Here is a 22,001-nt window from a genome sequence, read left to right on the forward strand (position 1 = left end):
GGATAGATGCGGCTAGGCCTTAGTGGGTGGTTGGCCCGGCTGGCTCGCTCTCTCTTTCCCATTTTCTCTCTTTTGCCATCTACAGAAATTAGTAATAATGATGGAAAACGAAATGGCTAAGGTGCGTGGAAATATATGAAATTTTTCCTGCGGTGTCCATGATTTATACTTAGCCCCAGACAAGAAGTTTCACATAAATTGGTAAGTTAAATTCAAACTCATTAGGATTTATATCAAATGGGTTTGAATTAGGTCTAGGCTTTAGGATTGTGCAAAAAACATGAGATTTTTGGTGGAGTGTGATAAAATAATTTTGGACAAAGTTTTGGGGGCCAAACTACAAGGCATTTTGGAGAAGGTTGGAATGGGAATTAGAAATGCAATTAAATAAAATACAAGGAAAGCTCAAATGATTTTATGAAAATCTTCATAGTCATGGTTATTGAGTTAGGGCCGTGCGGTATTTTCTTCTTCCGTTGCAACGCACGGGCTCTTTTGCTAGTTAATTATATATATATATATATATATATATATATATATATATATATATATATATATATATATATAATATAATTATATTATATAGTCTTTCCCTAATAATAAAGCACGGATTGACTCCGTGGGTTCACCGTCACAATACGCTTTCTTCTTGTGTCATAATACGTTTTTACGAATCACAATATAAATGAGGTGGTACTAATCTTCCAAGCACGCAATTAATCCAGATTTTCGTTGTCCGTCGTCCGAGACGGACCACATTATTTTCCACTGGCCCAGCTTGGCCCATCTAAGCTGGCAAATGATGCAAAAATAGCGGAGGTACTTGGAGTCGAACTCAGGTTCTCCCGCTAAGCGTAAAAAGCTTCGACCAGTTGACATAGCCCATGTTTGTGTGTTGTATGTAAGAGGGTTCGTCGAATTATGAATAATCCCACCTCGGCCGTCTACAGGGTTCGTCCAATTATGAATAGTCCCACCTCGGCCCTCTACATCCAACCATACCAGTTTATATACGTGCAAAATTTGCACATATCCAAAAATTGGCTGCTGGATGATTACCACCTAAGTGGTGAGATAACGGATGTGGGATGTAGGCAGAGATATCCATGGAGTCCACAAGAGACACGAACCGATGCTATACATAAAAACCAGGCCAATTAAGATTAAGACGACGACATGCTGCACGTCGGCGGGAAACAAAAGGCCCTCATGATGATGGGGCTGGTCCTCTGATGACCTGATATCCCAAATATTAATAGAATCTTCAGATATCCTCAATGAATTGCTATGCTGGAATAACAAAGAACTAGAAATTTATTTATTTACTTTGCACATGTTGCAAGGTTCTTGGCACATGTTTCTATAAATAGGGTGGAGGCAATTTATACATAGTTCATCTTTCATGTTGAGTAAGGATTTTTGACTGTCCACATGGAGCCAAAATTATGCAGAAGTTGAAAATGTGCATATGGATATAGTTCTCTCGATTGGTTTGCTTGCGGCTGCAATTATTATTCTACATGTTAGATTGCTTGCTGCTATTACTTCATATTTATAGATATTGCCCTTTTTCTCTTTTAGTTTTAAATTTTAAGAATGAACAAATAATGTAAAGAATGAACTAACAATCAAAACTTAGTTGTTCAGACAGATCAATTTACTTGAAATCATAACCCATATCCTGACCAAATGAACTATCCTTTTTTTCATTATCAGGGACTATCGTTCAACGACATGGTTCCTTGGTCAGGCAGATTAGTAGAAATAATAAACATTGTTTTTCACGTTGCAACGCACGGGCATTTGTCTAATCTATATCTATATCTATATATATACCTGCTATTAAAGGGAGGTGATATTTTTGGTTTCGTTCCGCTTAGTTGGTCCTACATTACGTGTTTTCTTTGGTTTTCGTCCATGACGTGTCATTCGTATATGGTCTCCTGCCTGGTTCCTACGAGGTGGGATTATTCGACACTGTAGCGGCCGTTGCACCCTACCTACTCCAAGATTTGAGAAAAAGTCCAGCCCAACCAAAAGCCCATTGTAGAAAAAGGTTTGCATTGCTGATCAGTACATAGCTAGCCTCAAGATCGGTCCAGGAGTAGAGGATCGTCGAAGGAGGATGTGCGGTAACGCATTGCTTTATAGGGGGGTTGTTTGTGGTATCGATTGACAACTAGCCCGAAACCGTTTACGGAGGTAGCCGATTACAACGTGCACGTGCCAAACACCTGTACGTTCTGCGGGGATACTTTTTTATCCCGTTGCAACGCACGAGCATATTTGCTATGAAATATAAAGAAACCTCAAATGATTTTTTTGAAAATGTTTATAGTTTTTAATTTGGTGTGTAATATTTAAAGTCATGACAAAAAAATATTACCTACTAATTTGAGGTGTGTGGTATTTTCTTCTTCCGTTGCAACGCACAGGCTCTTTTGCTAGTTAATTATATATATATATATATATATATATATATATATTATAATTATATTATATAATATATCTCTCTCCCTATCTCTCCCTAATAATAAAGCACGGATTGGGTCTCCGGGTTCACCGTCGCGGCTTTTTATAAAAAGGTCCCTGTGGTCTTTATGAATTAAACCCGCCGTCCCTGTTTTATCTGAAAAAACGTTTCGTCTTTTTTCTAAAAAAACACTGTTTAGCACGCCTAAGCCTCAGCCCGCCGCCGTCACCCACGCAACGTTGCTCCTCCGCTCGCTTCCTCCCCGCCGGTGACGACATGATGTCTTCCGAGCCCGAGAAAGCGCCGCCCGCCCCCGAAGCGGGCGTCCCCGCAGACACCGTCAGCAATAAGCAACGGAAGAGGGACGCCAGGAAGGCCGAGAAGGCGGCCAAGTACGCGCAGGCGCAGCAGAAGCCCGCCGCCAAGGACCCCTCGCCGGAGCATGAGAAGAAGAAGCAGCAGCCCGACGCCGAGGACGACCCCTCGGCGGCCAACTACGGCGACGTCCTCCCCGGGGAGATCCTCCCTACGGCAGTCCCCGATGAACCGTGGGCGGAGATCGGCCGCCTCGACAAGGCCGCCGCCGGCTGCTCCGTGCTGGTCCGCGCGACGCCCAGGCAGTCTACCGTGGGTCCAAGACCAAGAATGTGGCCTTCCTGGAGCGGCGGCAGGGGATGAGGAGCACCGTGGCCGTGCAAAACGTGCTCGCCGGCAGCGCCCAGATGGAGCCCTTCGCCTTGTCCCTCCCCAAGGAGTCGATCGTCGTCGTGGAGGGCGTCGTCGCCCTCCTCGGCAAGCCCCTCAGATACACCACAGTGCGAGAGGTTTCTTTCTGCCGTAGCTGATCTTTGTCTGTCTGTTATTTTCTGATCCCCGTTTGATGGCTGGCAGGTGGAGAACTGGAGATTCAGGTGAGGAAGCTCTACTGCATCACCAGGGCCGACCCGAGGCTACCGATCAGCGCGCAGGATGCCGGCTGGAGTGCGGAGGAGTTTGCAAAAGCTGAAGCAGTATGTCAACCGCCTGTACAATCTGCATTTGCTTGCCTCCTCTTTGAATGCATGAAGGAGGAGGACACAGTTTTGTTGTTGCTCCAATTCTCCGATGATGATGATATCTGGGTTCAGCTGATGGGATCTTGTTGTTTTGCAGAAGGGAGTGCCACTTCCCTGCGTTGGTCAGGACACGCTTAGACTATCGAGTTATTGAGCCGGGAACACCGGCAGGTCAAGCCGTTTTCCGTATACAACATCAAGTTGAAAACGTTGGTATTTGTTCTTGCTTTTAGGACTGCTGCTATCAGTGATATATTCATGAATTGAGTTTGCAGAACTAAACATACCATGTTATGTAGTAATATGTTGTGTAGCTTAGATAAAATATTCTACTTGGACACTGAATTAAACGTATCTGATCTGGTGACCCCTTTGAGTCGTTGGGCCAAAGCGTGGCATTGGCTGGGCTGCTGCGTGGGGATTTCAGTGATACTTTTGGGTGGTCGTTTAGGTGGAGTGTGCATGAGCAGGCACCATAGCAGCACTTAGTGCTGGACTGTCATTGCATTTGGTCGTAATGATGTGGATAGGCTCTTGCCTCTTCTTCTATAATATATGAATAATATGATACACATCCTTGTGCGTGTTCTAGAGAAAAAACTTTAGCCTCAGCCTGTAATTATTTCGCACCCACAAAAAAAGCCTTTATTCAGCACCGTGCTGGTCTTTTAAGTTGTTTCTAGACACTGATCGATCCAGTGATCTTAATGTTATGCCTGCAATCTGATTACACTAATGATTGGATTGAGTTTTAACTTTATCATTCGGTGTTGAATATGTATTTGTCAAGCCAATGCATATGCTTTTACAAAAGCTGTTTTATGAAGGCTGCACGGATTTAATTTTTATGCATTTCTGCAGCATTTGATGCTTTTTTTTGTGCTGGTTAGTAAATATTTACCATTGTTGGATACTACAGAAATTCAGAGAATATTTGTCCTCAAAAGATATTGGGATCCACACTCCAAAGCTGATTTCAGGGTCAAGTGAAGGTGGAGCAGCAGTATTCAAACTTGAATATAAGAATGGAAAGTGTGCTTGTTTAGCACAATCCCCTCAGCTGCACAAGCAGCTGGCTATCTGTGGTGGGTTCCGTCGTGTCTTAGAGGTTGGGGATGTGTTTAGAGCTGAAGATTCCAACACACATAGGCATCTGTGTGAGTTTGTTGGTTTGGACGCTGAAATGGAGATTATGAGGCACTACTTTGAGGTGAGCAGGTTTGGTAGAGTGCTCTTCATTTACAAACACTTTTTTTTGCGGAAATCTTCATTTACAAACACGACAATGGCTGAACTTGTTTCTTCAAACAGATTTGCGATATTGTGGATGGATTATTTGTAGAATTGTTCAGACACTTGAATGAAAATTGGAAGACGAAACTCGAGGCAATTAATAGGCAGTATCCATTTGAACCAGTGAAGGTAAAATATTTGTTGCTTCTTATTGCTTGGTGGTTCCAGTAATGTTACAATATCTGGGTTTTGTAGCTGAAATGGCGACTCACATTGTGTTTATTCCTGCAGTACCTAGAGGGTATCTTGAGGCTCAGTTACGAGGAAGGAATACAACTGTTGAAGGTACAAACATGTAGCTATTTCATTACCACCCTGATGTTTTTCTCTCATCATTTTGAATTTTATACTGTTCTTGTGCAGTATATAACTGCTATTTTAACTCTACTGTACATAGCCTAATGTATGACATCATAATAAGAAAAGAAAAAGAATTAAGCATTGGTGATTTATTTGCTTGGCAGGAAGTTGGAACAGAAATTGAGCCTATGGCTGACCTTAACAGTAATTGTACCTAATTTTGTGCGTACGTTGTCATGCTTGGGGGGACACAGTGCAATCCATCGGACCCGTTGCAACGCACGGGCTCTTTTGCTAGTCTCTCCCTAATAATAAAGCACGGATTGGGTCTCCGGGTTCACCGTCGCGGCGTTTTTCAGAAAAGTCCTACTGTTTTGATTATTCAACGCACAGTACTCGGAATAAGTTAGCCCGAACCGATACAGCCGAGAAAAAAGAAAGAAAATCAGCCCTCGCACGACCCTGCCTCCCAATCCCCGTCTCCACCTCCTGCCTCGTGCGCCGCCGTGCGCCGACACCGCCCACCACGCCGGTACGTCTACCCCTGCACGACCGGCCACACGCCGACGACGCTCGAGTGCACCTTCTTGATCAAGGCAACGCGACGGCTCGAGCGGTTGGGGGCAGCACGGCGGCTCGATGCGGAACGGCGGCGGCGGCGGCTGGAGCTTGCAGGGGCTGGGGAGGCTGATTCGAAGGCGGGCGGCGAGGCGGGGGAACGGTGAGGAAGGCCGGAGCGAGGGATCCGGCGACCTAGGCAGGAGCTCGCCGGAGCCGGGCGATGGCGGACGGGCGCGCGAGGCAGAGGGATCCGATGCGGCGGTTCGAAGTCCTTGCAGGCAAGGGCGGACCTCCATGGCTGGCAGGGGGGCTCCAAGGCCATGGCGGGGCTTCGGTTTTCCCTGGTATAGAAAAGAGAAACAGAAGAGGATTCAGGGAAAAGAAGAACGGGGATTCAGGGAGAAGAAGAACGGTGGAAGAAGGATGGTTGGCCTCCTCGGCGCATGCCATACGATCTAAAGGTCTGACCATGTTGCTTTTCTTCCATCTTCTAATACAATCGTAAATCAGCAATCAGCAAAGAGGGAGCTGTAGGATCAGTGTCTACCCTTTTCTGCAGCTCAATCATGGTGTTGTTTGTGGCTTCCACTCTCATACTGATTGATTAGGTGCTCTAACAGGTTCATATCAAACAAGGCAACCACAACAGTACAGCCATGATAATCTCATGGGTGACAACAGTCAGAACCTGGATCGAGCACTGTGTTTTACGGGACTTCAGAAGATAATCTCAATTGTTCTGCAAAGGGAAAGCATTCGCGGTATACGTTCTACAAATATACCTTGGGATACATTCATCATTGTACAATCAAGAACCTGAAGGTTACCGGCACGTCAAACATTTGATGCTTATGTTTTATGAAGGCTGGAATCTTGATTCAAGGCTTAATTATGACTTTTCTTGCAGTTTGACACAAAGTATTACTAAGCCGTTGGAACTGAAGAGACGCTGAAAAAGATTTGGTTTAGGACCCCTCCGAAAAGTGGCCCAGATGTTCCATATACATTTGGTCTGATAGGTATTGTCAAATTTGCTCAGGATATAACTTGCATGGTCACGTCTAAATTCCAACATAATTTTACTATTGTAGTTTATGAGTGATATTACTGAGAATTTTACTATTGTGTTTAGGTGATCTCGGTCAGAGTTTCGACTCCAATGTCACGCTCGCTCATTATGAGTCCAAATAGTATGATGTAATCCTCTAAGCATGGTTGACATACTTGCTTTGTCATATTTACTATCATAAATTTCTTTCAATGGGGTCTCTGGAAATACTGTTTTCTATGTGTTCCCATTGGTGGCTGAATAATTTGTCACTTTTTCAATGGGATATATTTGTTGCTAATGGTCATTTATAAAGATTTATAAAGCATCCATCTGTGAATGAATTTCTGAATATTACCATAATGTGTATGATAATGGTGGAACACTTAGATTGTGGTTCATGACAAAACACTTGTGATGATGTTGTTCAACTATTGTATGGCAATTCCAGATTGTGTGTTTACGTATGCCTAGCCAACCTTGGTTCATGAAGCTTTAGAAATTAGAAGCATCATCTTGTTTCAGAAGGTAAAGAAAGAAGGTGTGGTGATACTTCTTCTCCTCCCGTTGCAACGCATCCGGAGCTCGAGCGGGCCGATTTGCGCAGAGGCTGAGGATGGGATGGTGTGCTGCGCTCGAGACGAGAGGGCTCGATTAAGGGGATTGGAGGGTGGCGCCGGCGGGCTCGCGGACGGGGATGGAGAGGGCGGGTGCCAGCAAGATCGAGCCGGGGATGGAGAGGGCGGGGGTCGGCGAGCTGGAGGTTGAGGATGGGAAGAGGTGGCGCTGCCGGCGGCCACGAGCGGAGGAGGGCACGCAGCTTCTCTCGCCATGTGTAGATACAGTACTATTTTACAGGCGCAGACAGGAAGGCAGTACATTGTTCTTGCGGTACGCTGACGCATTTGATTTGCCCGTGCCATCTAGGAAGGGCTGGTTCTACTGCTAGATGTTGGCCCGTCGATGCACTGGGAGCTGCAGGAAGTCGAGAATGTCTCCACCACCCTTGTGCGCAAGAAGGCAAGCAACACGAGGAGCGGCGATGGCCGCTGCCTGAGCCTGGCGTTCTTTTTGTTGAGAATCCCTGAGCCCGGTGGTGGTTATCGCGAGAACCAGGACAACGGAAGCCAGGTGGCATCACTGGTCCGTGTAAAACAGGTTTAAACTTGGTGAAGCCATTGAACAACACTCTTGCTTTCTTCTGTTAGGACCCTTTATCAACCATTGAGCCACGCCAAGTTTTTGAGATGGTAATGAAGCCTGCCACATTAAATTTGTCCCTCCCCTTGGTTCTTTGTTATTTATTCTTTTGAATTCCTGAAATTTCTCTCCAAAATAAGTCTTTCTTTGCCAGAAGATTGAACTGTTTCTTTTCAGCTACGATCATCTAATCTCATATGTGTGTTCGTTTGAACTTTATTTACTCTTTTGACTGTTGATTTGGTTTGCTTTGCCTGAAGATTGAACTATTTCTTTTACTGTTGATTTATGAACTCCAAGTACTGATGTGCATAATTAAGCATCTGTTCATCAGGTGTCATTGTATATGGACAAGTCTGCAGGGGTTTGCCAGTCGGACTTCCATGATTGCAAATTGTCGTTCCTGCAACTTATATGTGATCATGATCTTTTTGTTGAGATGACTGGTATGTATCCCGCTGTAAATTCATGGACTACCAACCTAGGGAACTATAAATATTCCGGTTTGCCAAACTATTTTAATAGACCAGCAATATTGTTCAGAGACTTCGGTCCTCCTCCACAGCGGGATGCGACCTCCCTGGAGCAGCGGGTCAGGCGCATCGTCGGAGGGGGAGAAGAGCTTGTTATCTACATGACTACATCAATGTTGAGTGAACCGCCGTCGAACTGAAGCGCGCCTCCTATAGCTGCGACCCTGTGTTGGCCCTGCCCGCGTACGTCCGCTAAGACCAGAAACAGAGCAGGAAAGGAGTTCAAATGACCTCTCTCTATTTTTCCTCCCTCTGGGAGGGAGTTGCCAAAGCAGTTAAGGCATGCGGAGGTTTGAAAGTTGCGCAGGAGGCGGCCTAAGGGTGGGACGACGTACAATCCCTCTACTGTCATTTTATACTCTGATTTTTTTGCTGCATGCACAGGTGTTTCAGGCAGAAACAGTAATAGCATCGACTAGGAGGAGCAAGACAAGAAGCAGCGACAGCTACCATTGCTGGCTAAGCTATCTGCTACGATGCCCGCCTCTCTTTGCAACGGCCAAAGCACACAACAATCCATATTTTGGTGAATTTTTTCTCCCCACTTTGGTGACTTGGGACGGGTTGTGGGCAACAGCAGTTTGAAAGAATCGGTAGTAGAAACGTGAATGTTAAAGCTAATGGGCTAAAAACTATAAGGATACTTGATTTGTTTCCATGTCTACCTTTCAGTATTCAGCCTTGCGAGAAAATGTGCCTCGGGATAGAAGCTTGACATAGGTGTGGCCTTGAATGCCAGGATTTTATGAGTATCCTGACTCTTCTGTTCTCATTACAGAATCAGAATTCAAAAGATCAATGTACTAATGCATTTCAAGTTTTCAACAGGAGAGTACTTTCTGATGTTTTAATGACCAGGTATTATTGATCTTGAGGTGTGTTATTGATCTCCGTTACTAAATAGATGGTGTTTTTTGTTACTTTATGAAGAAGCATTGCATGCAAGACGCCATAGAAAAAAACTGCTGCCCCTGATGCTTCCTCGCGGAATCGCAGCTTGATGGGGCTTGCTGCGCCTCTGGAACACGCAACCGCTAACAAAGAGCAGCTTGAAGGTTTGAACAAATGTACATATTGAAATTTAGAGTTCCAACAGTACATATGTGCAAGAGTGTAATGTTCACTTGGAACTTGCTCGTGGTGGAGACGTTCAACACAAAAAAAGTGAAGACGACCTGAAACTTCATGAGATAATTTAGTAATTCGGTCTGGTCAGTACATTTCTACGTAAACAAAAAAATATCCAATCAAAGCACATTGGCTTATGATGTTTTTGTGTGTGGGAGTTTTATGATGTATTTTTTGTTAGTACATCGTTTCATTAATGATATTGGATGAGGGGAATAAAAAACATGTGCATATGTAGCTCACTGCCATTGATTAATTTACTGAAAATTGAATCTATAATCAAGACAATGAGTTAGTTCCAGACATGCAAAATTATGAATTAAATTTTTATTAAACCTACACCTTGAAAATTCTGATTTTATATCATATGTGATGTTGTAATAGGAGAGGATTGGACACTCTTCTATCTGATAATGGATTGTTTCGAAGAATGGATCTTGGTACTTTTGAACAATTTTATACTATTGTTTTGCTATTTGCAAAGTTGTTTGAGTTGTATGCATAAACATATTTGTTCGAGTGTTAATTAGTTTTATAGGTTTCCAAGCACATGTTTATTATTTTGCCGCTACTCACGTCGACCCCAAGAAGTCCATCTATGTGTGCATGGGCGATACAAATAGTGCGGAGAAGGAATCATGTGCGAGATCACTGGTCAATCTGGTCCACAACATCAAATGCCGACGTCCATAGCGCAAGGCAGTGCTTTTCCGAGCAAGCAACCTAGCAAGTGCATCGGTGATCAATGGTTTGTTTGAACAACATATATGTGCGATTATATTCGGCTTATATATTGGGTTAGGGGCAGGTGGTAATATTTTACTCTCGTTGCGACACATGAGAACTGAAATAGATCATGACGAACATTGTTAGGGTACGTCAAAATTTCATGGTCAAAAAAGAAATACTCAATGTAGTCTTATTTTTGATGTTTTGCAAAAAAATGGATTAAAGAAGTGCTGCATAATGGCAAGTGGAGCGGGTTTTAATTTTTCGCCCGATGCAACGCACGAGCAATTGTACTAGTAACTATTAAAATCTGTAATTGTACCTATTCACCCCCCTCTAGGTCCATCTCAATCCTTTCACCATCACAGTAGGGGTAAAATCCGCGAGAGTCTGGGTTATGTGTGGTAGGGCTGGTTCTCGTGCATGTACAACCGGGGTGCTATCTCCACCAAGAGGCAACATTGTTTTATTTGAAGACCATGTTTTTACTCCGCTAGATACTGCCATCACCCGCTCCAATTCAAATGGCTGATAAATAGAAAACATAATTTAATGTATAGACATTGTATGAGAGACAAATGCAATAGATAGTGTGGAAAAAAGAAGGCATTAAATAATTGACATGTATATTGTTTAACTACAATAGATAGCATGACATAATTTCACATATATGATGTCTATCTAAACTGGATAGCATAGCATAATATAATTCAAAGATATGATGACTAACTAAACAAGATCGCATGAAATAATTCACATACATGTTATCTAAGTAACTAGGATCGCATGATTTAATTCACATATGTGATTTATATGCTAAGCGGAGGGCATTCACATATATGATGTCTGAACTAAGAACATGGTGTTGAATATTCTGTATATGATGTCTAAACTATGCAATGCAAGACACCATATGCATGATATGAGCAGTAGAACTGTGCCAAGTTAGAGCATACACCTCGGTGGGGGAATATGACTGGTCATCTGTCTCTGAATCCATCTCTGAGGAGCTATCGGGACCCAGCAAGAGATCTGCTTCGACAGGTAGCACTGTCTGCTCCGAAGGCCTTGTTTTCACTCTATATTTTCCCATCACCCACTCAAATGGCTGATTCATAGGAAGAGTAGTTTAATGTACAAACATTGTCAACAAATGGAAATTTAATGAAGAAAAGGATGGGCTAGATATGATTCAAATATATGATGCCTGGTTAAACAAGATGGCATTGCACATTTCACATATATTATGGCTGGCTAAAAGACATGAGACTACATAATTCCCATATATGATATTGAAACTAAACATGTGGCATTACAGAACATGTCTAAACTAAGCAGATGACATATATGATGTTGAAAGTAGGCACTGCAAGGCAACATGTGCATGATATGACTAACATCATCATGCCAAGTTAGAACAAACACCTTGGGGGTAAATAGGAGTGGTCAGCTGCGTCTGAATCCGACTAAGAACAAATATCTTCCTATGGATTACAATCTGAAGAGGGGAGGGGGAGGGTTTGCCATTGAACCAACCATGGCGATGTCTGCATTGTATTGCCGCGCAAAACTCTTCTCTTTTCTTTTATCTACATGTTCAACATGACTGTGTACAATATCTCACATGCATACAAAAAAATATAGTGAGATTCTGTAAGGAGAGCATGCAGAAATCTAGAGTAATAGTAACAACCAGTGGATGGATCCAAAAATAATGAGAGCAGGCTGATGATTGCTTTAATTTAATAAAAACAGATGATGATTGCTTTACTATTTGTTTCCCACCCAAGATGAACAACATAGGCATACCCTAGGTGAACCAGATATTAGACAGAGATACTATTCATTGCTGCCTTGATATGTGCCCCACAACTAATTAGAACTCAAGTTTGAACATCAGTTTGGACCTGACTTGGAGTCTAAGAGGTGAACAGGAAAATTTCCTATTGCTATATTTTTCCGTTGAACCATAATAGCCCTAATGGATTGATATGAATGTAGAGTAATAAGTGATGCGACAAGTGTACAACCTCTTTGCCGTAGCCGTGCTGACCTCAACATCATTGGGTTGGTCGCTGAAGAAGTTGAGGCAGAGGTGGCTGTCGGAGGTGTGGAGGAAATCTGAGGAATCTGTAGACGGCGTCCAGGGCACTGCTCTGTTGTGATGGATCATTCCGTCCTTGGAGCAGCTCCGGTGAGCCGTAAGACGTCAAGGCTGAAGCAGCACAACACAGACATCGTTAATCTCAAGTGGGATTCTAATAGCATCTCCAATAGATGATGTAAAATGCATTAGCAAAAAGTGACAGATGTAAAATTTACATCACCAAAAACCACCTAACTATAACAGATGAGGTAAAAACCGTTGACTCTGAACTTAACTGCCGAAACTGAAATTTACTGTGGAATCTGAATGTTATTGTCGAAACTGAATGCAATGGTAGCAGAGAGGCACTTCACATGGGATAGTTTAGGAAGGGCCTGCAGTTCATCTTCAATCTGCACCCCCGTGAACCGCCAGCCACCACCGGCCGAACCCCGCGCCGCCTCGCCGCCTCGCTGATACGTCTCCATTGTATCTACTTTTCCAAACACTTTTGCCCTTGTTTTGGACTCTAACTTGCATAATTTGAATGGAACTAACCCAGACTGACGCTGTTTTCAGCAGAATTGCCATGGTGTTATTTTTGTGCAGAAATAAAAGTTCTCGGAATGACTTGAAACTTCACGGAGAATATTTTTGGAATATATAAAAAATACTGGCGAAAGAATCAAGACCAGGGGGCCCACACCCTGTCCACGAGGGTGGGGGGCGCGCCTACCCCCTGGGCGCGCCCCCTGCCTCATGGCCCCCTGGAGCTCCACCGACCTCAACTCCAACTCTATATATTCACGTTCGGGGAGAAAAAAATCAGAAAGAAGGATTCATCACGTTTTACGATACGGAGCCGCTGCCAAGCCCTAATCTCTCTCGGGAGGGCTGATCTGGAGTCCGTTCGGGGCTCGGAGAGGGGAATCCATCGCCATCGTCATCATCAACCATCCTCCGTCACCAATTTCATGATGCTCACCACCGCGCGTGAGTAATTGCATCGTAGGCTTGCTGGATGGTGATGGGTTGGATGAGATTTACCATGTAATCGAGTTAGTTTTGTTACGGTTTGATCCCTAGTATCCATTATGTTCTGAGATTGATGTTGCTATGACTTTGCTATGCTTAATGCTTGTCACTAGGTCCTAAGTGCCATGATTTCAGATCTGAACCTATTATGTTTTCGTGAATATATGTGAGTTCTTGATCCTATCTTGCAAGTCTATAGTCCCTTATTATGTGTTATGATCCGTTAACCCCGAAGTGACAATAATCGGGATACTTACCGGTGATGACCGTAGTTTGAGGAGTTCATGTATTCAATAAGTGTTAATGCTTTGGTCCGGTACTCTATTAAAAGGAGGCCTTAATATCCCTTAGTTTCCAATAGGACCCCACTGCCACGGGAGGGTAGGACAAAAAATGTCATGCAAGTTCTTTTCCATAAGCATGTATGACTATATTCGGAATACATGCCTACATTACATTGATGAACTGGAGCTAGTTCTGTGTCACCTATGTTATAACTATTGCATGAGGAATCGCATCCGACATAATTATCCATCACTGATCCAATGCCTACGAGCTTTTCACATATTGATCTTTGCTTAGTTACTTTATCGTTGCCACTGTTACAATTACTACAAAACTGCTACTGTTACTTTTGCTACCGTTACCGTTACTTCCATACTACTTTGCTACTAAATACTTTGCTGCAGATATTTAGTTATCCAGGTGTGGTTGAATTGACAACTCAACTGCTAATACTTGAGAATATTCTTTGGCTCCCCTTTTGTTGAATCAATAAATTTGGGTTGAATACTCTACCCTCGAAAACTGTTGCGATCCCCTATACTTGTGGGTTATCAAGACTATTTTCTAGCGCTGTTGCCAGGGAGCATAGCTCTATTCTTTGTGTCACTTGGGATTTATATCTTCTGGTCACTATGGGGAACTTGAAAGACGAAAGAACTAAATTTTTTCCCTCAACTACGTGGGGAGGTAAGGAACTGCCATCTAGCTCTGCAGTTGATTCACCTTCTGTTTTGAGTAAACTTGCGACACCTAAACCTGCTTCTGCTATTAATTCTGATATGTCGCATGTTATTGATGATGCCACTTCTGCTTTGCATGACACTTATGATGAAACCACTTCTATGCTTGATATTATTGTGCCACTAGGTGAATTTCTTGATGAACAACTTGCTAGGGCTAGAGAGAATGAAATTATTAAAACTGATAATATTGATGAAAGTGATGATGAAGATTCTCCCCCTAGATATGAATTGCCTGTTGTGCCTGAGGGCTATGTTATGGATGAAGAAACTGCTAGAGACGTTCTTGCTTGCAATGATAGATATGATTTAAGAAATTATTAGCTAAGCTTAAAGAAAAATCTTTGAATACTAGAATGAAATATGACCCTGACTTTGCTACTTCACCTATCTATATTTCAGATAAGGATTATGATTTCTCTGTCGATCCTGAGATAATTACTTTGGTTGAATCTGATCCTTTCTATGGCTACGAATCTGAAATTGTTGTGGCACATCTTACTAAATTAAATGATATAGCCACCCTGTTCACTAATGATGAGAAAACTCATTACTACTATATCCTTAAATTATTTCCGTTCTCATTAAAGGGTGATGCTAAAACATGGTTTAATTCTCTTGATCCTGGTTGTGTGCATAGTCCCCAGGATATGATTTATTACTTCTCTGCTAAATATTCCCCCGCTCATAAGAAACAAGCCGCCTTAAGGGAAATATATAATTTTGTGCAAATTGAAGAAGAGAGTCTCCCACAAGCTTGGGGGAGGCTTCTCCGATTACTTAATGCTTTTCCTGATCATCCTCTCAAGAAAAATGAAATACTTAATATCTTTTATAATGGACTAACCGATGCTTCTAGAGACCACCTGGATAGTTGTGCTGGTTGTGTTTTCAGGGAAAGAACAGTTGATCAAGTTGAATTGCTATTGAATAATATGTTGACTAATGAAAATAATTGGACACTTCCTGAACCAACTCCTAAGCCAACTCCAAAGAAAAGGGGTATTCTATTTCTCAGTCCTAAAGATATGCAAGAGTCAAAGAAATCTATGAAAGAAAAGGGTATTAAAGCTGAAGATGTTAAGAATTTACCACCTATTGAAGAAATACATGGCCTTGATAACCCGACACAGGTAGTGAAGGTAAATTCTCTCTATAGATTTGATGAAAATATTCCTTGTTATAAGTCTGCTAGCCAATGCTTAGATGAGTTTGATAATTTTATTGTTAAACAAGAAAACTTCAATGCTTATGTTGGTAGGCAGTTGAAACGCAATGCTTATATGATTGAACACTTGAGTGATTATATGTATAGAGTTAAAGGTGAACTTAAGCTCATTAGTAAACACGCTTCTATGGTTGCCACTCAAGTAGAATAAGTCCTTCAAGCTCAAAATGATTTGCTCAATGAATTAAATAATATATGCTATTAGATTTGTGACTAGAGGGGGTAAAATGACTCAGGAACCTTTGTATCCTGAAGGCCATCCCAAGAGAATTGAGCAAGATTCTCATAGAACTAATGTTGATGCACCCAGTCCTTCTAAGAGGAAGAAAAAGAAAAATGATAGGACTTTGCATGCTTCTAGTGAACTTGTTGTAGACACACCTGAGAATCCCAATGACATTTCTATTTCTGATGCTGAAACACAATCAGGTGATGAACATAAACCTAGTGATAATGTTAATAATGATGTTCATGTTGATGCTCAGCCTAGCAATAACAATGATGTAGAAATTGAACCCGCTATTGATCTTGATAACCCACAATCAAAGAATCAACGTTATGATAAGAGAGACTTTTTTTCTAGGAAGCACGGTAAAGAAAGAGAACCATGGGTTCAGAAACCCATGCCTTTTCCTCCTAAACCATCCAAGAAAAAGGATGATGAGGATTTTGAGCGCTTTGCTGAAATGATTAGACCTATCTTTTTGTGTATGCGTTTGACTGATATGCTTAAAATGAATCCTTATGCTAAGTATATGAAAGAAATTTTTACTAATAAAAGAAAGATACCGGAAGCTGAAATTTCCACCATGCTTGCTAATTATACTTTTAAGGGTGGAATACCAAAGAAACTTGGAGATCCAGGAGTACAAACTATACCATGCTCCATTAAAAGAAACTATGTTAAAACTGCTTTATGTGATCTTGGAGCCGGTGTTAGTGTTATGCCTCTCTCTTTATATCGTAGACTTGATTTGAACAAGTTGACACCTACTGAAATATCTTTGCAAATGACCGATAAATCAACTGTCATACCTGTCGGTATTTGTGAGGATGTGCCTGTTGTGGTTGCAAACGTTACTATCTTAACGGATTTTGTTATTCTTGATATTCCCGAGGGCGATAGTATGTCGATTATCTTAGGTAGACCCTTTTTGAATACTGCAGGGACCGTTATTGATTGCAACAAAGGCAATGTCACTTTTCATGTTCACGGTAATGAGCATACGATACACTTTTCGAGGAAACAACCTCAAGTTCACAATATCAATTCTATTGGAAAAATTCCATTGGTTACTATTGGAGGTTTTGAATTTCCTCTTCCTACTGTCAAGAAGAAATATGGCATTCTTATTATTGGGGATATGCATATCCCCGTTGAGGTAACCTAGTGTTATTCGAAAATTCTCCGGTTTCATGCGATTCAGAATGAGTTTGTTAACAAGACTTGATCAACCTTGTTAGTGGATTCCTTTACATGAACATGAGATGGATGAAGTTAGAAAGCACAACCTTCTGTACCCTCCTTTTAGTTTCTGTTATTTAGACTAAATAAAGCAAAAAATAGTATTTTCTATCAATTTTCCGATTTATCCTTGCAATAAAAGATACCCCCAAAATAAAAATTCTCCAAATGCCCCCAAAATGAAATGTGATCTTTTTTCTAGAATATTTAAGAATATTTGGCACTGAGAACACATCAGGGGGAGCCAGCACCTGGCCATGAGGGTCTAGGACGTGCCCCTGCCTCGTGGGCCCCTGGTGGCCCCCCTCCACTTATTCCTGCACCCACACACTCCTTCTTCCTCCAGAAAAATCACCAACCAGCTCAAGCACAAGTTCTAGCTCATCTTGCTGCCATTTTCGATTTCCTTGCTCAAAGCTCCACTCACAAAACTGCTTTGGGGGATTGTTCTTAGGTATGTGACTCTTCCAATGGTCCAATTAGTTTTTGTTCTAGTGCTTTATTCATTGCAAATTTTTGCTGCCTAGGTGACCCTTTTCTTGAGCTTGCATGTCAAATTTATTTGGTCCCAAGTAGTTCTAATGCATGATATAGTCTCTAGGCACTTGTGGGAGTAGTTGCTATCAATTTTGTTGAGTTTGGTTCACTTTTATTTCGAGTTACTAAAAAATTCAGAAATTTTTCAGAGGAATAAATATGTTTAGGAAAATGTACCAAGGTGGTTCTTCAAGGAAGCAAGGACCCAGGCCCACAATACGCGAGCCGGACCATGAACTACCAAGAGAAGCTCAAGTGCGGCCTTGTGAATGGCCGTCAGAAGATTTCATGGTCCAAGCAGGAATTAAGGAGGAATTTGACGCATATGTGCGTAATGCTGAACTCGAGGGCTTCATGCTAGATAAGTGCCCTCAATATTATCACCTAACTGATTCCTTCGTGAGAAGGTTTAAATTTACATCTTCACGCAATTTGCACTGTCCTATTTGATCTTTATAATAAATCTTATACCATAGACTTAGAAGATTTTAATACTGCTTGTAAACTCCCGCAATGGGGTAGTGCCAGTGAACCTCACAAACCTAAGTTTAAAGATTTTCTTACCATAGGGAGCATTCATTTTCCTGCTATACATTATTTTGCTCTCTTTATAGGTAGATGCATTAACGACAAGGACGCGGCATGTCACATGTGTGTTCCAGATCTTAGTGTTCTCAAGAGTGCTGTGTTAGGAGATAAACAATATAACTTGGGGGCCATTGTTGCACGTAGGTTGCATAATAACAATATTAGTGGGGATTTGTTCGGTGGAATTTATGCAAGCCGTGTAGCTAATTTCCTTGAGATACCCATACATGAAAATGATATGGAATTGCCTCCTGCTTATTTAGATTATAACGCTATGGTTCGCCATCAGTTTATTGAGAGGAATGAACAGCCTCTCCAGTACCGACTAATGTTTGACAGGCGCCGCACTGTCCATGTTGCTCTCCCTGCTCCTACTTTCTTTGACTTTCAGGAAAAAAGGAGATATATTATAACCACGAAGGAGGCGAACGAGTATGAGAGGAGGACGGAGGCAACTCGCCTCCAAGCTGCAGCTCACGAGGCAATAGCTGCTGCATCTCAGTACGACCTCAGCTACAACTTTGATCCATGGGAATAGACAAACTTAGGCCAAAAGCCTATGCTTGGGGGAGTACGTATCTCTCACCAACATTACATTCATGTTCACACACTCATGCCAGTTGTCGGTGCTCATACTTTTTCATTGTAATATCCATGCTAGTTTATTTTCTTTTTCTCACTTTCTTCTTGTGTGTTTGAATAACCTTAAGAAAAACCAAAAAAATTAGCTGTAGCTTCTAGCTAGTTTACTTTCCATGCTTGTAGTAGTAATAATTAAAAAGAAAATCCAAAAAAATTCTCGTTCTTCTTTTGCTTGTTGGGAGCTTTCCCGTGTTAATAGTTTTATTTCTTTTCTTTGGGGGTCGAGAGGAGAAGACCATAATGAAAATGTTGAAGTGGCTCTTATATGCATTATTGTTGATTTAACAAAGAGCCCATGTTACCTTATCTTCTCATTTGTGTTAAATGCTTGCAGATTCCAGCTTAGTCCAATGCACGTGCACTATTATTATTATTATTATTATTATTATTATTATTATTATTATTATTATTATTATTATTATTATTATTCATACAGTTCGGTTGTGCAAGTGAAGGGCAATAATGACGATATATGATGGACTGATTGAGATGAGAAAAGCTGGCATGAACTCGACCTCTCTTGTTTTTGTAAATATGATTAGTTCATCGTTCCTGATTCAGCCTATTATGAATGAAACATGTTTGCAATGACAATTAGAGATTATAGTTGCTTATGCCATGCTTAATTTGCTAGGACTTTATAATGGTTTACCTTGCGTGCCAACATGCTATTAAAATGGTTGTGATGTGGTATGATAGGGTGGTATCCTCCTTTGAATGATTCGAGTGACTTGGCTTGGCACATGTTCACACATGTAGTTGAAACAAAATCAACATAGCCTCCACGATATTTATGTTCATGGTGGATTATATCCTACTCATGCTTGCACTCAATGTTTATTAATTTTAATGAATGTTCATGACTGTTGTCGCTCTCTAGTTGGTCGCTTCCCAGTCTCTTTCTACCCTTCACTTGTACTAAGCGGGAATACTGCTTGTGCATCCACTTCCATAAACCCAAAAGTTATTCCATATGAGTCCACCATACCTTCCTATATGCGGTATCTACCTGCCGTTCCAAGTAAATTTGTATGTGCCAAACTCTAAACCTTCAAATAAAATTCTGTTTTGCATGCTCGAATAGCTCATGTGTCAACTAGGGTTGTCTGTATCTCCCATGCTAGGCGGGTTATTCTCAAGAGGAATGGACCCCGCTCCTCACTCACGAGAAAATGGCTGGTCACCGGGATGCCCAGTCCCATGCTCAAACCAAATCAAAATAATTGCAAACAAAAGTCCCCCAGGACTGTTGTAAGTTGGAGGCACCCGTTTTTTCGGGCAAGCCATGCATTGATGCTTGTTGGTGGTGGGGGAGTATAAACTTTACCATTCTGCTTGGGAACCGCCTATAATGTGTGTAGCATGGAAGATATCGAGATCTCTCGGTTGTTATGTTGACAATGAAAGTATGCCGCTCAAAATATTATTTATCTCTACTTTAAAATCGAGCTCTGGCACCTCTACAAATCCCTGCTTCCCTCTGCGAAGGGCCTATCTATTTACTTTTATGTTGAGTCATCATCCTCTTATTAAAAAACATGAGTTGGAGAGCACCACTATCATTTGCATCCATGACTATTAATTTATATTGAGTATGACTAGATCTCTTTTACCATGAATTACAATGTTTAGTCAGTCCTTGATCTTGAGAGGTGCTCTGCATTTATGTTTTGCGGTCTCAGAAAGGGCTAGCGAGATACCACCTTGTTATATGATATTATGATTGTTTTGAGAAAGTGTTGTCATCCGGGATTTATTATTATTGCTCGCTAGTTAATTATGCCATTGATATGAGTAAACATGAGACCTAAGTGTTATTATGAATATGGTTAGTTCATAATCTTTGCTGAAAACTTGAATGCTGGCTTTACATATTTACAACAACAAGAGCAAATAGAGTTTGTAAATTTTTTTCTTTATCATTTTCAGTTTGGCAACTGAATTGCTTGAGGACAAGCAAAGGTTTAAGCTTGGGGGAGTTGATATGTCTCTGTCGTATCTACTTTTCCAAACACTTTTGACCTTATTTTGGACTCTAACTTGCATGATTTGAATGGAACTAACCCGGACTGACGTTGTTTTCAGTAGAATTGCCCATGGTGTTATTTTTGTGTAGAAATAAAAGTTCTCGGAATGACCTGAAACTTCACGGAGAATATTTTTTGGAATATATAAAAAATACCGGCGAAAGAATCAAGACCAGGGGGAACACACCCTGTCCACGAGGGTGGGGCGCGCCTACCCCCCTGGGCGCGCCCCCTGCTCGTGGGCCCCCTAGAGCTCCACCGAGCTCAACTCCAACTCTATATATTCACGTTCGGGGAGAAAAAATCCAGAGAGAAGGATTCATCGCGTTTTACGATACAGAGCCACCGGCAAGCCCTAATGTCTCTCGGGAGGGCTGATCCGGAGTCCGTTCGGGGCTCTGGAGAGGGGAATCCATCACCATCATCATCATCAACCATCCTCCATCACCAATTTCATGATGCTCACCGTCGTGCGTGAGTAATTCCATCGTAGGCTTGCTGGACGGTGATGGGTTGGATGAGATTTACCATGTAATCGAGTAAGTTTTGTTAGGGTTTGATCCCTAGTATCCATTATGTTCTGAGATTGATGTTGCTATGACTTTGCTATGCTTAATGCTTGTCACTAGGGCCCGAGTGCCATGATTTCAGATCTGAACCTATTATGTTTTCATGAATATATGTGAGTTCTTGATCCTATCTTGCAAGTCTATAGTCACCTATTATGTGTTATGATCTGTTAACCCCGAAGTGACAATAATCGAGATACTTATCGGTGATGACCGTAGTTTGAGGAGTTCATGTATTCAATAAGTGTTATTGCTTTGGTCCGGTACTCTATTAAAAGGAGGCCTTAATATCCCTTAGTTTCCAATTGGACCCCACTGCGACGGCAGGGTAGGACAAAAGATGTCATGCAAGTTCTTTTCCATAAGCACGTATGAATATATTCAGAATACATGCCTACATTACATTGATGAACTGGAGCTAGTTATGTGTCACCCTATGTTATAACTATTGCATGAGGAATCACATCCAATATAATTAT

The 22,001-nt window shown here is 41.8% G+C and overlaps 1 long non-coding RNA gene and 1 pseudogene across 4 annotated transcripts; both read left to right on the forward strand.

Annotated features, from left to right (window-relative positions):
- The first annotated feature begins 2,749 nt into the window (after positions 1-2,749).
- On the forward strand, positions 2,750-5,339 carry LOC119299502 (annotated as a pseudogene).
- A 227-nt stretch (positions 5,340-5,566) lies between these two features.
- LOC119301367 lies at positions 5,567-9,288 on the forward strand. 4 transcript variants are annotated; one of them, XR_005147023.1, is made up of 5 exons: positions 5,567-6,143; positions 6,303-6,504; positions 6,590-6,701; positions 6,815-8,376; positions 8,456-9,288. It is a non-coding gene; the product is annotated as an uncharacterized LOC119301367 (long non-coding RNA). The 4 variants fall into 4 exon arrangements; XR_005147024.1 differs by having other exon boundaries at positions 8,474-9,288; XR_005147025.1 differs by having other exon boundaries at positions 6,815-7,861; positions 7,939-9,288.
- The last annotated feature ends 12,713 nt before the right edge of the window (positions 9,289-22,001 follow it).

The sequence above is a fragment of the Triticum dicoccoides genome, chromosome 5A (genome assembly GCF_002162155.2).
Source record: "Triticum dicoccoides isolate Atlit2015 ecotype Zavitan chromosome 5A, WEW_v2.0, whole genome shotgun sequence".
NCBI classification, from domain to species: Eukaryota; Viridiplantae; Streptophyta; class Magnoliopsida; order Poales; family Poaceae; genus Triticum; species Triticum dicoccoides.